This window comes from Calypte anna, chromosome 4A (assembly GCF_003957555.1).
Source record: "Calypte anna isolate BGI_N300 chromosome 4A, bCalAnn1_v1.p, whole genome shotgun sequence".
NCBI lineage: Eukaryota > Metazoa > Chordata > Aves > Apodiformes > Trochilidae > Calypte > Calypte anna.
Genome location: NC_044248.1, coordinates 14,462,019 through 14,478,505, shown reverse-complemented (window position 1 = coordinate 14,478,505; position 16,487 = coordinate 14,462,019). Strand labels below are relative to the sequence as shown.

The 16,487-nt window shown below is 43.1% G+C and overlaps 1 protein-coding gene across 13 annotated transcripts in view; it reads left to right on the top strand.

Moving 5' to 3' along the window:
• Nucleotides 1-3,999: 3,999 nt before the first annotated feature.
• Nucleotides 4,000-16,487, top strand: part of APBB2 (amyloid beta precursor protein binding family B member 2) — a 169,966-nt gene continuing 157,478 nt past the window's right edge. For 6 of the 13 annotated variants that reach the window (XM_030449631.1, XM_030449630.1, XM_030449624.1 and 3 more), the window contains exon 1: nucleotides 4,084-4,158. The gene's annotated coding sequence lies outside the window, so the exon portion shown is untranslated. Of the gene's footprint in view, nucleotides 4,159-16,487 lie in introns of all 13 variants that reach the window. The other 7 variants (XM_030449628.1, XM_030449622.1, XM_030449632.1 and 4 more) reach the window with 6 other exon arrangements.

Sequence of the window (16,487 nt, the reverse complement as noted above, 5' to 3'; positions counted from 1 at the left end):
TTCCTCAGCTAGAAGGAAGTCCAAAATGGACTGTTTTCCTGTAATGGCCATATGGTATGTTTTCTTATTTCAAATACTGGAACTCTTTGTATGCTAACACTGTCACCTTGCTCGCTTTCCCCAGAACTTGTCTATAATCATAATAAAGCATGGAGCTACCTCTGGATGAGTGGGTAAGTGCATCATGTAGTCAGGGAATTTATATGCCTGGAGGCCAGGCCGGGGCACCTTTCCTTCACCTCATCCAGATTGAGTTTGTACCTATAAAGACTTTGTTTATGTAGTGGTAAAGTGTCTGAGATAGATAATGCAGTGGATGGGAGGGAACTCCATGAGTGTATAGGAGCCCTTGATTTAGTTCCTGGCTTAATTAAACTACTGGAGTAATCTTATCTGAGACTGATGTCTCGTGGTCTTTGCTTCTCCATAAATAACACAGCAAAGTTCCTCCATGGCAGAATTAGTCTTTACCTCTATGGTTGCCCAGGGAAAACTAATGAGACAGGAATTCAAGATAACAAGAACAATATATGCTTTTGCACAGGTCCTGGGAAGCAGTGTGTCTAAGGGACTAAACCCTCTGAGCATGTTCAATCCTGCAATGAAAAATTACATGCTACAAGTTTAATTCTTATATCTTCTAGCTTCTTATGTAATGTGTGTGGTGTTTTTCATTCTTTCTGGAACATTATTTGATGTAGCATTTTAAGATGGAGAAGTAATGTCACAGCAAGTTGCATGAATATGTTGAAGAGACTGTTCCAATGAAAATTAAAGATGTCCTAGAACTGAGTTTTACTAATTACATTTCTATGTTAAGTTTGGGTTTAGAATAATTATATTTAGAAAATAGTTACTTGATTGTGTAGGTTGCTCTTAAACCTGAAAGTAGAGTTGTACCACTAGATGGCAGCCTTGCTTATTTCATGGTCACCTCTGTCACCTTCCTCTGCAGCGTGAAAGGAGTTTTTCAAGACGTGTGATCATTGTGTAATTTAACTATCCCCTTACATGGACTAACACACAAGTAAAAAGATGGTGTATAGGAGAAAGCAGGGGAAGAAACTGTCAACTTCTCCTAAGAGAGCACTGGGGGCAAAGTCAGTGCCCCAGCAGGGTCTGCAGACCTGAGGGGTGCAGAGTGTTACACTCCATGGAGCCTCCTGTGGTCAGTCATTCCTTGTTGCAAAGTTGGGTAGACTTTGACCAAAATAAATTTGCAATTATAATTCAAACATAGAAACAGCAAGATGATGATTAAATGATTTTGGTATGAGCTGGTAATATAGAAAGGCCTCTTTTTTCCCCCTGCTATAAATGCTGTTTCATGAGATATTTGTGTCTCATGTACAGCAGTAAGTGCTCTGCATCAATTTCTGAAGGCCACAACTGCAGGAAGAACTTATTGTTCTTGGAAAGTTAATGCATTGGATCACTCCAAACCAAGAGATGTGTATTTGATGAGACTGGCTGAGCCTGGGCAAGCACTACATCTACCTGGAAATGTTTCTGAGATGTCTGAGCGTACTGAGAGACTGCCCATATAGGATGTATATGAAATTCCTTATTTAGTTTCCCCAACTGTAGTGGAACAAAGCAATCAGACGCCTCTGATTACTGAGAAGTGGGTGTGAGCCAGTATCAAATCCACCTGTGCCCAATCAGGGCAGGCCCCCTATTGAGCATGTGCAAGACCAGGGGGCCAATAAAAGGTGAGGCTCACACCCACCAAGGAGCTCACTCTTGGGCTAGTCACAAGAGAGGCTGGTAGCTCATCAAGCCATGGTCCAATCTTGCTAGTTTCCACTACGTGAGTGTTAGACTTAGAGCACAACTCTCAAGTCTATACTGCTACACCTACTCAGACCTTGAGGCACTGATCCCTGAAGAAAGATTCGTCCTGCTATGCGTCTTGCTACACCCAACACTTCATTTTTGTGACTTTGCTCACTACACTGAAATCCAAAGTGCATCATAGATACTATGTAACTAATCATATTTTAACCACATAGTGAAACCCACAATACAGTGCTTTTACAGTTCTCATCAAAGGAATGTGAAATTATGAGTCTCTTGCAAGACCTATTCTGTGAGGGAAATATAATAATAGGATATTCACTAATAATCTCAGGTAAGCTGATAGTTGTCTTGCATCTCTCCAATGGATGAAGTGCCAATTCCAGGGAGAGTTCTGCTCTGGTATACCTCCTAAGTATAAAACCTTTCCCTCCTTGTGGATGTTGTGCTTTGTTTGAGGGAAGCACCCTGATGAGCAATTGTTGGAATTCAATTAATCACTTTTGGAGGAGTCAGTCCTGGAACTGATTGTGTTGACCTGAGTGTATTATAGATCATGGAACTATTTGGAGGGTCTTCTTGGAGCTTCATCATAGTTCTGGATCTAAAAATATCAATTAAAATGTATTGATCTTTTTAACCAAATTAGAAGATCAAATCTAAGACAAAAGGAAAAATGGAAAATTGCTACAAAGAAGAACAATACACTTAAGAGAAAGTTACTAAATTCTCAGGTATAATTTCCAAGTGTTTTGCCTAGTTGCTTTTTGCTCATCAATGTAGTGCTTATAATTGAAGATTTTTTTTTCCTGTTCTTTAATCTGGCAGATGTCAATACCAAAAATATTTCTAATTTAAGATTCTTTACTCCTATTCATCTTAATGATCTTTTAATTGTTCTCAGATCAAGAGTGTTCTGCTGTTATATCAGGAATATAATTGTAAAGCCAGGGAACAAAATACTGAAGAAGGTTCTGGAATGCATAGGAAAAATTGTCCCTTCTAGATAAATAGATTTGCTAATATAAATGGTGTGTTAAACTCGAGCAGTTCAGTAGCATTGCTGAATGTGGTTTTGTTTAAGAGATGACAAGAGTGGCCTTTTCATTATTGTAATAGTCTTCTTTAACCTCCTTGTGTCTTTGGTCACTCCAATGCAGCATTTTATTTTACTGCTGTTTCTCATCCGTTGTTCACAGACTTTTAAAGATTGTTAGAAGGTGTAGAGTAAAAAGTTGGCTAGCAATTACATGCTTTCTCCTGAGCTACCATCCCACGTTGATTTTTTTGCTTCATCAACAAGTAGTTTCTTCCCCTGTGATCACAAAAGCCTATCTTGACAAACCAGACAAATTCCCACATATTTGGAAGGCTTGAAATGGAAGGGTCTTCTCATGGGTGTGTTATTTAGCTGTTTGGGATGCTGCTGTGATTCTCAGTGCATTAATCTCAATATATGCTCATGATCCACTCAACCTTACTCTATGGCACTGCAAGCACCAGGTTTCCAGGGCTCGTCCCTTTACTCATTTGTTTTCCGCATTTGAAAATACCCTGTTTCTTTCTATCCGTGCTTATGATGTAACTTCTGAGATCCACCAGAATGCTGCTGCCTGGAGCATTATTTTGGAATCCAACACCCTCCTGCAGTCCATGACTAGAGGGGTTTGCTGACATCCACCTGGAGTGCAAGGCAACCCATCCTTCCAGGTAGGCTTCCAAACCTACCTGGCTACCTAGCTCACTGGGGAGGAGTCCGGGGACACAGCAGGTGGCATTTTGGGGAGCGTAACTCCTACTGCCTCACCTTGATCAGGGTACTATTACATTTCCCAACGCTAGCCTGTCTGCTCTTTTTTCTTCTTAAGGAGAAAAAAAAAAAAAAAGAAAAAAGAGATTTTTCAGGTTTTTTTAGTGGTACACCTGCCCTAGGCATAAACCCTACTCCTTCATGGAAGGACACCTGCTCTGGAAACTCCCGATGAGATGCTGACTGCAAGCCCTCCAACGCCGCCCCCCTGGGAGGGCCGTGGCCCGGGGGTTGGGGAGGTAGCGGAATGCGGGGCGGTAGCGGAACGCGGACCCGCACCTGGCGCCCTGCCCGCCCCCGGGCACATAACATGGCGCCTCGCCTCGCCCCGCCCCTCCCGACCCTCCGGCGGGCCGCGGCTCTGGGCGGCGGCCGGGGCGGGGGGAGCGGAGGAGGAGGAGGGGCGGCGGCGGCGGCGACCGGCGGCCGGAATCGTTTCCTGGGTAAGCGCAGCGGGCTGGGAAGCGTTTCCGGAAGGTTGGCCGCATCCCGCAGCGGGCTACGGGCGCCTCCGGGGCGGGCGGCGCAGCGCAGAGCGGAGCAGCGGGCAGGTGCGCTCCGTGGCTGGGCCGGGAGGGAGGGAAGGAGGGAAGCGCAACGCAGCGTGCCCCGCGGCGGGACTCCCGGTGCGCGGCCGCCCACCGTGCCGCCGCTTCGGCCGGCCCGCTGCCGGGGGGAGTCTCGCTGCCCTTGCCCGGGGCGCCTCTGGCACATCCCGGCCTGATGCCTACGGAGCCGGCTGCGGCCTGCGGCTGCCGGTGCCGCCGGGAGGCCCTCCGCCCCCCTGCCGCTGCTTTCCTCCGGAGTGCCGCGGTGCTGCCGCAGGGAGCTGGCCCAGCGTCGGTGCGAGCGTGGGCTGTCCTCCGGCGGGCGGGCGTTCGGGGGGAACGGCCGCGGCGGGGTGGGGGTGGCGGGGTGAGGTGAAAACGCGTGGAAAGTGGCCGGAATGTCCGTGGAAGTAGCGTCTGGTTGGTTGGTTGCGGGCGGTTTTTTGCGTGTGATTTATCGGAGTGGGTTTTGCGAGCTCAGCTCTGTGGTTAAACGGGGTTTGCGGATTGCACCAGGGGTTGCAAATGGGAGTCTGCACAAATGCAGCACTCGGCTCAAAACGTAGACCCCATTTTATCACACTTGAAGTTCTCAGGGATTCGTATGGGTCCCGTGGCAGCAGCGGAGCTACCTCTGCTTGCGGCTAGAGGTAAAATTAATTCGCAGAGATAAAACAAAATGGGAATTGTAGTGGTTCGTATTTGTGCCTCACTGCTCTGCCTTGCTTGCCTGCAGTGGTTTGTAATTCTTTGCCGGATGCCTGCTTGCTAGGGAGGATAGGTGCGTTCTGTGCTTTAAACACAAAACCAGTAAAACCAAGAAGGGAAAAAAAAAATGTGCTCTGGTTATGGACTCGTAGGCTTTGTGCACCGGGGATGCTGTTGGTAGCCATAAAGGATAACGGCATCTGCAGTAAGTTGTGCAGGATAGCAGGATCTGCAGCAAGTCAGTGCTTCACCTCAGATCTGCTGTATTGCCCCAGAACCAGGTTTGCTTTGCTGCCGAGCTGCTGCAGACTGGCTGTGTCCTCTGGCTCTCCAGTGTGTTTCTCCAGTTTGTTCTAGATCTGACATGTCATCTTCCTGGCATCTTATGCTCTGGTACCTTCTAAAAGCTTGCATGAGCTATCCGTCTCGTGTTTAAAGCTATTTTCTGCTCACATAATTCTGTTTGTTTAAAATAAGTGTGCTGATGCACTTAAAGGGAGAGACATCCTCTTATGTTGACCTTGGGACAAAATCTTGGCTCATTAGCTTCCTGGAACAGCCATGCTGAGTGTGGGTATTTTTTGCTCTTCCTTTACAGCGATGAATATTTGATTGAATCCTTTTTGGCTTGTATTTTTTGTTTTTTGGCCACTCAGGGGAGGTCAAGGTTTGAGTGGGCCCTTTGGGAGGAAGCATAGTTTTATGGTGTGTTATGAAGAATACATTACTTGATTATAAAAAAGAGGAAGAGTCTTGGCTCTGAAGCAGCATCCTGGTGAGAAGACATCTAAGCAGAGGATCACAGCAATGTAGGAATCATTTCCTAGGAGAGGGGTTGCGTGATTTCGAAACCTGGATTATTTGTTTTGTTTTTCAGTTCTGCAGCTAAGATGGGAAAAATGGCAAAAATGGTCATATTTGGTGGGCATTGGGAGGGATGATGACTTCCTTAGGAGATGCCTAAGGAGAGAGAGGACTCTGGAGAGGCTGCTGCAGGGTTTGAACTTAGGACACCGGTGTCTTCAGGAGCTAGTTAGGGAGGAATTTGAGTGCTTGAGGTAGCCTACTTAAGGATTTTTTTGGCAGAGGCTGTGAAAACCTAAAATGAATCCTGCTAGTTGGTAGGTAATCAATTGATTGTGTCTGCCATATAGCAGATCTATGCACTTTGGAAGCTCTGGCCTAGGATGTGCAGTCACACTTGAACAAATCATCCATGCTGAAAACAAAGTATACCATATGCACATCCATTGCTAGCAGCAGAGGAGGTCCTGCCTTTGTTTCCTGCTGCGAGCAAAGAGCTCCTCTGCTGGGAACAGTAGAGCAAGAGATGTGCTGGGTGCATTAGCTTGTCCCTGATGAAGCTGTTGCTGTCCTGCTGCCTTGAAAAAAAAGTAAAGGTGACAGTGGAGTTTTTAAGGTCAGGACACTGGCAGGAGGGGTGGTGGGATGGGTGTGAGCTCCTGGGGAGTGTCAGGCAGGGTCCCCTTTTACCCCTGCTGTTGCTGGGACAGGTGCAGAGAGAGGACAGGGGTAAAGAAATGCCAGTTTTTCTAGAGGAGACAAGGAGAGCCTGGCTTGTTTAGCCTAGCAAATGAGGCCTGAGAGGGGATATGATTGCAATCTGCAAACACAGCAGGGATATTAACAGTAGAAAGGGAGAGGAGCTATTTAAGCTAAAGAACAATGTTGGCACAAGAAGAAATGGATATAAACTGGCATGAATAAACTTAAGCTGGAATTTAGACAGTTGCTTCCCTAAATGGAATGAGATTCTAGAACAGCCTTCAAATCTGAGAAGTGGGAGCAAGCCCCCAGCTGGCTTTTGAGGATATGTTGAGGAAGTGTATATTGTGGGCTTGGCTGTGGCAGTAGGAGCCGAGGCTTGGTGACTCAGGAAAAGCTTTTCTGTACAACTGAGTTAACTGGATATAGGTTTCCTGTGCTAGTGTTTCTTATTTTTGAAATCTGACAATCAGACCTGGCAGAAAATAAAACTCTAGCTTTACAATGTATATTGCTACTTAGAAAGGGTTGTTGTGAGCTTAGTGGCCACTTTCTGAAATGTTTTGCAAGTTAGTTTTTTTTCACTTCCAAAATAACAGTGGCTTAGAGGTGTATCTAATTGTGTGGAAATTCCTTTTTTTTTAAAGTCAAAACTATGCAAAAGGAGATTATATGCCAGTGTATGTGAACTATGTGAGCTTATTAGTCTTCAGATTAAAAAATGAACCTCTGAAAACTTTTGTTTTTCTATTTAAGTAATTAATAAATCCTCTCAAAGGAGGATTGTTTCCTTGCACTGTGACAGAAAGTCATCTCTTTCTATGAGGAGGAATGAGGAGCAGTTTCAGGCTGACTTATACTTCAGGCTCACCTGTCACCTGCTGAGATCAAATGGGATAACTTAGTCAAGGAGAGGTGAATATGGGTGCATTTATGATGTGCTCTGTTGACTGTGACTCACATCCTTTTCACAGGGAAATTGAGACCTTGGGACATGTAAATCTAATGCATGAGGCTGCAGTTCCTCTTCTGGCTTCTCCGAAGTCTCTTTGTGAGATTGTGGGTGGTTTTCTGATTTATAGTTTTCCTTTCTGTCACCCTACCAAAGAATGAGATCTTGCCAGCCTCCTCCTGCCCCTGTCTAAGCTGGCCTGAGCTCTGTGGCTGATGGGCTCCAGGCTTGATGGGCAGGATCCCAGCACTTCTGTGCCTGTTTCTCTTTCCTTGCCTTGTTACAAGTTGGGTCAGAGGACTAATTGCTGCTGTCTTCAGAGCTTTTAGGAGCAGTGGGTGCTGTTGGGGTGCTCTGTGCAGTGTCCCACTTTAGTTTCCTTGGGGGTTTTTTGGTTTTTTTGGGTTTTTTTAAACCCTTCATCTTCAGCCTGTTCCCTTTTTGATCTGTTGCATTCTGCAACCTTCCCTCCCTCCCCACAGCTCCTTGTAAGCAGATGTCCAAGGTAAAATAAGAACAGGGTAACCTTATTCAAAGTCTCCTTTGTAGATGCTTTCTGAACTTCTGTCTGTTCTCAGTTTGGGCTTGCCAGACTTGGGTGTAGCTTTACCTTGTTTCAAAACGTTGGGAGGTTTTAGGTTCCAAATGCTTGTCTGTCTGCAGCCCCCTGGGATCTCCTTGCAGCCGCCACAGCCTTTGGTCAGGAGTACTGCCTGTGGTTCTGCTTCTGCTTGTTCCTGGATGCTTTCTTTTATTTGGTGGCTCTTAGCTCTTGTGTGGCAGAGATGGTTAGTGATTCTGTCTATACAGTGGCATAAGCATGTTTTATTTTATTTCTTAATGATTTGTAGTGTTTGATTTGCTTTTATTTGAGCTGCTAGTGATTTAATTTCATGAATCTGTGAAATAGGAATCTTAAAGTGTGGCTCATGATTGTGGTCAGTCTGGAATCTCTCTGTTACATACAGCCATGGTTGTGTCTTTACCATGTTCATCTTCTTATATTTCTGGTGTTTATTTGTATTACCTTTCCTCTGCAATGTTATTGACTCGTCTCCCAGGATTGTCTGGAATTCCTTGCATCCTGGCCTTGTTACCACAATACTTTTTTTTTTTTTAAATCATGAACAGACTTCCTTAACTCGCATGAATGGGTCAAACACTGAAGTCTGAACACTAATGCCTGCTGAACTTCATTGGTGACTTCTGTTCTCTCCAAGAAGAGAATGCTTACTCTTATCCTTACCCTGTTTCTATTTTTAAACAACCTTTACACATGGGATCTTTCCTCTTAACCTATGTCTACCTGGTTTCCTTAAGAGAGCCCTTATTTTTTGGGAAGTAACTTGGTTGAAGTCCTTTGGAAATTTAGGTAAGTCAGAATGAATGGGTGCACCTTGTCCATGTATTGCACCTTGAAGAACTTACATTTGCTGGGCAGGGTTTTTCTCCATAAGCCATACTGAGACTTCTCCAGCAGAGTATTTATCCAAATGTCCAAATTATCTTCTTTTATCTTTAGCATCAGTTCAGTTAATAACTACCCCAGTAGAGGTGTTAGGCTTTGCAGCTCAGTACTTCCCTGGGTCCCTACTGAGACTGTAGTCTCTTCAGCCACTTTCCACTCATCTTCTGATACATTTTTTTTTGAGAGGGAGTACACAGCTCTGGCAGAAGAATTTGACTGAAGACACTGTGAAAAGTCCCTTGGAATTGCTAAGGGATGCTGGTCTGAGCCTGCTGCTAAGGGTATGAGGGGAGACCCCACAGTGAGGCAACTGGAAATGAATGTAGAAGTCTGCAGTGACAAAGATTGCAGGCACTTGCTCTCAGTCACTTGTAAGACGATGAGTAGACCTTGTGTGATGCTTTTTTATGCTTTAAAAAGATTGATTTAGCATAAGATCTAAGGTGAACCACTAAGTTCTTCCTCATACCATTTTCTTTAACTAAAATGTGCTGAGCTTCTGTCTCTCCTGAAAATGATATTTGTTTGGGTAAGCATTTCAGTGGTGATTTTTACTGCCAAGCAAACTTTGCGTTTGTGCACAACACTGATTAGTGCCTTTTTAAAGTGGTCTGCATAACAATTAGGATGATTAACTAGATGCAGATTTCTGCCTTTATCTCTGCTGCATTTGACACTGAACACTCTTGCATGAATTAAGTCGGATGCAGTTTACTCTAGGATATTCATGAATGTAAACTACTAGCTTGAGTAGTAGTGCATTAAGAATAATAATGTGTGACAGAGGAAGGTTTGCTATAAAACAAAATAGGTCAAGTTTTGCTTCTGATCTCAATCCTGGGTAACCAGTGTCTGTAATTCTGTTTTGTTTTATGAATATATGAATAGTGCTGCTGCTGTAAAGTGCTTTAAAGCTAAATCCTGTCAGACTTATATTTGACATTTTAATCTTTTGGCCTTACCAGTTAAAAAACCTCTACTAAAATACTGGTGGTGTCCTCCTGTATCTAAGACAAAATAAGAGTTGAAACCCCCTGATTTAGTAATCTAGTTCTTATTGTTTGGCTGTCCTTTTTTTTTTTTTTTTTCTCCAGAAATCAAACAGAAGTCTTTCTCTTTCCTTTGTCTTCCTTGCCAGATTATATTGCATCCCAGGTAATATATCCTGTCAGACAAGCATCAGCTGTGCCTACCCTTGGGAAAACCCTCCTGGAAGCACTAGACATAGTTTGTGCTGTGATGTGCTTTTAAGCATTTTTGCCATGTGTATAGTTCTTTTGTTGAAGGTAGGGTTTTTTCCTTTAGTGCAAGTGCAGTTTAATTTTCAAAGGCACCAAAAGGAAGATTTCTAGATTACCTCTGCAGATTTCAAGTATAAACTATGTATTTAAAAAAGATCCCTTGGGTTTGATATTGGTGCTAAAATGTGTTTCATGCAGGACTCAAAAATCAGTTGTGACTAACATTCTTATGTTTATTAGCTCGTTATGGAGGGAAGTTTCCTGGTATAATTATTGTGCATAAAGAACCGATTCCAAGGGAAGGAAGCTGGCAAGCACTGAGTGTTCCCTACCTTTATGAATTAACTTGTTTGAACAGAAGAAACTAATGTAAACTTTACGTATTTTGTTGTTTTCTGTTTCAGAAATGTTATTCCTTTTCATCATTCTCAGACTAGAAAGCCCTCCCAATAGTTATTAAATAGCAGTAATTTGGTATTACTAATATTGGCATAAATTAGTTAAGACTTTCTCAGAAGCCTCATAAATATAGTTTCTCAGATGGATTGGAGGCAGATGCTGCAGGGCTCTTACTGGCCACCTGCCTAATTTGGCAAATGAGGAGCTTGACATTAAGCCATCCCATGTATTTAATGCAGAATTTCACTGTAAGGAACTGGAAGCTGTAGTTAAGGTAAATACGACCCACGCTCCATTTATTGCTCCCATGTTTACATTTGTCTTGGTAATTCCTTTGCCAATAATCCAATAATTTTTGGATTATTATTATTAGGAAGGCATGTTTCTTACGAAGGTATTGGATTGTGTAGTTATGAAGGAACCTGTGCAGAGAACCAGCATAAAAGGTTAGAGGGAATTGTAAGGAAGAGCAGTAAGGAGGAGGGTTGCTCTCACACGGAAAATTGAGGTCTTGATGGATTACATTGAGATTTAAATGCAGCATAGTGGACAGATATCTTACTTAGGTTGTTTAAATGCGTTGAAACTATTTACATGTAGGTCTTAATCTGGGAATTTAAGGAAAGCTTCACTTATAAGTAAATACAGTAAGGAACCAGGGTGTTTGTGATACATGTGACACTAAGTAAGCTTCCAGTGCTGTGTAATGATCCTGCTTGTGTGGTGTGTGAGGAGAGGCAGGATCTCCATGTGATCCTATCCCTGATACCCATCTATGTCTGAAGTGGTGCTCTTTGGGTAGTGTGTGGTCTCACCAGGCCAGGCATTCAGGTGGAGTGCAATGCTAAGGACTTGTCACAGCAGTTTTGTCATGGGAAATTTGTGCTTGCCTCTGAAGTGTTGCTAGATGCATGCTGTCTAAATCACTGTAATGATGCTGGTCAGCAGGAAGAGGCACCAGGGTGAAGGTATTTGGGCAGAGTTGAATTTTGTTAACTCCCCTTAATAGAGTGATGTAAAATATTTAACAGGAATGAAGGTAATTTGTTAAAAAATCTCTTGCTGCTTTTTCTTCTCTCGAAAGCTTAAATGGCCATTTTTTTCTAGATATATAAGTCTAGTTTCCTCTGAAGCAGAAAAATCTAGGACATGGACAAGAGGCAAAAATATCTACGTTGCTATATCAGGAAAGTTTGGCGTCTTTTTTAGTGTCTTAAAACATCTGGGGAGAAACCCAGCTGCTAGGATTGAGGGAGTGTGGTGCAGTGGTGATGGAGTAGGTACCTGATCTCCAGGGAGGCAAAGGAGTGATTTGGGGCTGAGGTGTGCTGGGGAGGAGAGTAGAGGCACCATGGCCCTAGGCCTCATCCTGACATTGTCTCTTTCCTCTTGCTCCAGCTCTTTCTTCTCTGCCACACCGCAGAGACTTGCATCCATCCTGGTTTTACCACCTGTGATGGTACCTTATTGCTTCAGCCTTGTTGCTGAAGGAGAGAGAGTAGCACAGTCTGGGAGAGGAGCATTCACCCCAGGTATGGAGGAAGCCTGGTGGGAAGCAGTGCTGGCCTCAGGCAAGGCCACCCTGCACGGGGTGGTGCGAGCATCATCCGTCTGCTCCTTCCCATCGCTTCGGTGGGACCTGAGTGGGCCCAGGGAACTGCAGGCTTTGAAGACTGTTTAAAATGTTGATAGTTTAAAACCCTGTCTCTGTGATATCTAATTTCACAAGAAGACAGTGTGTGGTGGGTGTATGTAAAATGTCAATACCACACCCAGATCTTCTGTTAATCCAGGCTAACAAAACAGCATTATTACATATTACTTACTGTTAAAACCAGATTTTTAGAAGAAATGGAAATGTTAAAAAAACAAACCTTGTGCTTTAAGAAATTAAGTTTTACTCTGATATTTTTTTCCAAAAGAGTGGATGTAGAATTCAGCATAGAAATATAGCAGATATGGAATATATACTGAGAGGTAAAGAGAAGGGGAAAGGTTATAAAGAAAATTTAACTTGAATCAGAACGATTGTAAAAATTGCCTTCTTGGGAAATAACTCATATTTTTGGAATCCTGTGGAAGCATGGTTGCCTGTTTTTTTTTTTTCCTCTTTTGTGTTTTTTCTCACCATTCTTTAGGAAACAGTGAAACATTATGAGAACCATCAGTAAAGGGAGTGGTCTAGCTAACACATCTGTACATGAAGAGCTGCACATAGTCAGGCAAATAAGATAAATTTTTTTTTTTTTAGGAGTTTGAGACTTGTTAGCTTAAAAACTTATTGAATATAAGAAAAATATTTCAGAATACCAGTGTGTTTGATAAGAGAAGCACTATGAGAGAAAAATGGTTTTAATTATTTGACATTTGCTTCTCAGAAATGTTTGAGTTTGGATTTATTGTTAGATAAGTTTGTAGGCTGATGACTACCCAAGTATATTGAAATAACTTGGTGACAAAGTAATGTTGACTGTAAACATGTGCTGTTATTTAAAGAGATGTAAGAGCAGACTATGCTTGACTATATGTGTTTTACCCTTATCTTTATAATCTTTGCATGCTGTTACGTCAGCATTCATCAGCTGTTTTTTTTTTTTTTCCTCTGCATTCTCTGCATGTGTGAACTTTTTCAGTATGTTTCCCTTTAATGGAAGCATGGGTTTAAACTTGGGACACATGATGGTCCTATATATGCCAAAATATAGGAAGTTCTCTCGTAGGGTCATCTGGGTGTTTAGGGACCAGTACATCTTTGTTCTTTTTGCTTTTGAAAACCAATATAGCTATGTCCTAATGTGATAAAAACGGTGCTGTTTGTCAGGGAAAGTGCATAAGTGGTTGCTGGGAAATGTGTGCTTGCAACCTAACAGCATGTTGGTATCATGGGGCTCTTGCACTGAAGTGTAACTCTAATGGAAGACTACAGAAATTCCAGGTATAATCATTGAGGGATCTGTCTGGGGAAGGGGGTCAAGAAGCCCCCAGGGACATGGTAATGCTTGATTCCAAGGAAGTCCTGGAGCGATGGAACCCTCAGAGCATGAAGGTTTGTAGCTCAAGTGGGAGTCATGTTTCAGTTTTTCCCTCACCTACTTGGGCTAAAAATCAGCCAGCACACTGTTTCTGAAATACAGTCTCCATGCTTTGGTTTTGGCCAGTTGTATCAACAGATGTAGTGGTGTGATGTGGTTTTACTTGCTTCTGGGGAGGGAAAAAGGACATCCCTCAGTACTTCACCAGTCCAGCCAGGAAGCCAGGAGGCCATGCTCTTACTTCTCCTTTCCAGCCTATGCACGCATGTTATAGTGATGGGAACACCTAACAGGCAGAGTATGACAAGGTGCATCCCTAACTTTGAGATAAATCTTGCTGGTAATAACTGCATGGAAGTGTTTCTCTGCTAGCAGTGGTTCTGGTGGCCTCAGAAACATGACAGCTGAGTGCTGCCTCCATCCTTGCCTTGCAGTAACTTGGAGGCTTTAATTAAGCAGCCCTACCCTCCCAGCCTCTGAAGAGTCACAGGAGTCAGTGGCTGGCTGCTAGCCACCTTGTAGCACAGCACTTTGCTCTGCTGCTGCTAAACCAGCAGGCAGGAGTGCTAGCTGGGTGGAAAACATTTTGTGGGATTTACCCAAATTAAATAGCTAGTTTTACACGGGCGAGGCTGAAATTCTTTGGCTGCACTCCTTCCACAGCAGAAGAGAAACCTGCCTTCCTTGCAATGCTTGTCCAATTTTTTGTGTATGTGCAAGGTAAAATGGTCATTTTTCTAAATTTAAAGTTTTCATCCTTCTTCCTTGTGTTCTCATGGATGTCTAGATCTATACCACTTTGAAAACTATTTGAAGACAGATAGCCCAAATTTCTCTGAACCTTCACCAAAAGGTTCACATTGGGCATTTGACCAGTTTCTCTGCTTCTCCTCTATGCTTCTGCATAATCCTTGAAGTGTAAATATAGAGCTGGAAAAAATAACACTCAATCTGCTTGACACTATCCCAGCTTTCACTAAGACTTAAATTAACAAGTATGAGCTTCTGCTATAAATTCGAGTTTGTAACCCCTTAATTTTGGGCTCTATAAATCCTAATAATCCCAGAAAGCTGTAAAGGTTCATTTAAGTCCTAAGGATGTTTTAAATCTATGGATTATTTAAGTAATGCATGTGCCAAGACTTTAAATAAGACTGCTAACCCACACAACATGCTGGTGGTAAAACCAGGAATGGACAGCATGGATCTGATCAGAGAGATGATGAGTGGCAGATCCAGCTTCAAACCTAACTAGTGTTGAGCTGTTTAGCTCCTGCTGCCTATGCTGCTTTTGCTGCTGCACACAGAGAAAAATTTCATGGGATGCTGATGTTTGTACTAGTATCAGTATTTCTCAAACTAATGAAGTGGGTACTGGTTGCACAGCAGCATCAGGCTCTTGTACGGTGTTCTTGCTTGGCACACCCTATTACCATGTCCTGAGTTTTCTCTGCTGCTGAATGCAAATGCTTGAAAACTTCCTTAAGCAGCCAGTGTTCAAGCAGGGAATTGGGTTTTCCCCATTTTGGGGTTGCTCTTTGAACTGAGATTGCAAACAAATGCTTTTGGCATAGGTAAATGCAATGTGCTGTTATGGCAGGCTGCAAACCCTCCTTGCAGAAGGTGAGCATGAAAGGAGGTTTGGAAATTCTGAATCCATCGTGGTAGAGGATTAAAATGAATTTGTGTAGGTTTTAAAAACCTACAAAAAAGGAAGGAGGTGCTCTAAGGAGAGATGTGCATACCTTCTGATTCCATATGAAGATCCTGATGCTCCTAAAGGTTGGATCAAGGAAGGCATTTGACAGAGGTCTCAGGTAGAGGAAGGAGCCTAGCACATAAATAGATGAAGAGGAATTTTAGTTACACAGAGGAGTTAGATGATAAAATGGACAGCAAAATGCAGCAGTATCATAGAATGTCAGGTTGGAAGGGACCTCAAGGATTATCTAGTCCAACACTTCTAATATTATTGTTTATGTGAGATGTCTCAGCACCCTGTTGAGCTCAGATTTAAAACTTTCTGAAGTGGGAGAATCCACCACTTCCCCTACGAGACCATTCCAATGTCTGACTGTCCTCATAGTGAAAAATCTTGTGTTCAATCAGAATCTCCCCAGGAGCAACTTGTGCCCATTCCCTCTTGTCTCATCCATGTAATTCCTTGTAAATAGGGAGCCTCCATCTTCTTTGTAGTTTCCCTTTAAGTATGGAACATTTGTAATAAAGTGTCCCCTAAGCCTTCTCAAAATTGAACAAACTCTGTTTTCTCAGCCTCTCCTCATGACAGGTGCTCTAGTCCTCTGATCATCCTTATGGCTCTTCTCTGGACCCTCTCCAGTCTGTCCACAACCTTTTTGTACAGTAGGGACCAAAACTGGATGTTTTCTTTGCATCTGCTGCACACTGCTCATGTTGAGCTTGTTGTCCACCAAGGCCCCGCCCCCAGGTCCCCTTCCACAAGGCTGCTCTCTAGCCAAGTGAATCCCAGTCTAGGATCCGAGTAAAACATGTCTAAATCACTTGCACTGAATTAGGCACTAACCTTGAAATAAAGTTCCTTGTTGAGCAGTGGGGAACATATTCTGTACTAAATATGATATAAATTCACTTAAAATTGTTTTGTGGGTTTCTTTTTTTCCTCCTCTCACTTGTTTTAAGGATATGCCTGGGTTTGTCCTGAAAGAATTTGAAAGTACCTAAATTAGTGAATAAATGTGTTTTGTTTCACAGAAACTGAAGTTTGGGTCTGGGAGTTCAACACACAAGTTATGCTTAGTTTTTATGTTTCTAATTCAGAACTGTAAGCTAACTCAAATGCTTTCACAGAGCAAGAAGAAGTTTTAAAAGGCCTTGAGAGACCCTGTGCAAAGCTTGTCACAGCTGACTGGTAAAAATGGATGATTAAAACCTCATGTTTTCCAAAGGGTTGTCAGTTGAATATGGCAGGCTCACTGATGAGCTGTGTTTCTGCTTGTCTCAAAAGCTGTGGGTGAGAACCTTTTTCTTCCAAGCAGAGCAGTGCA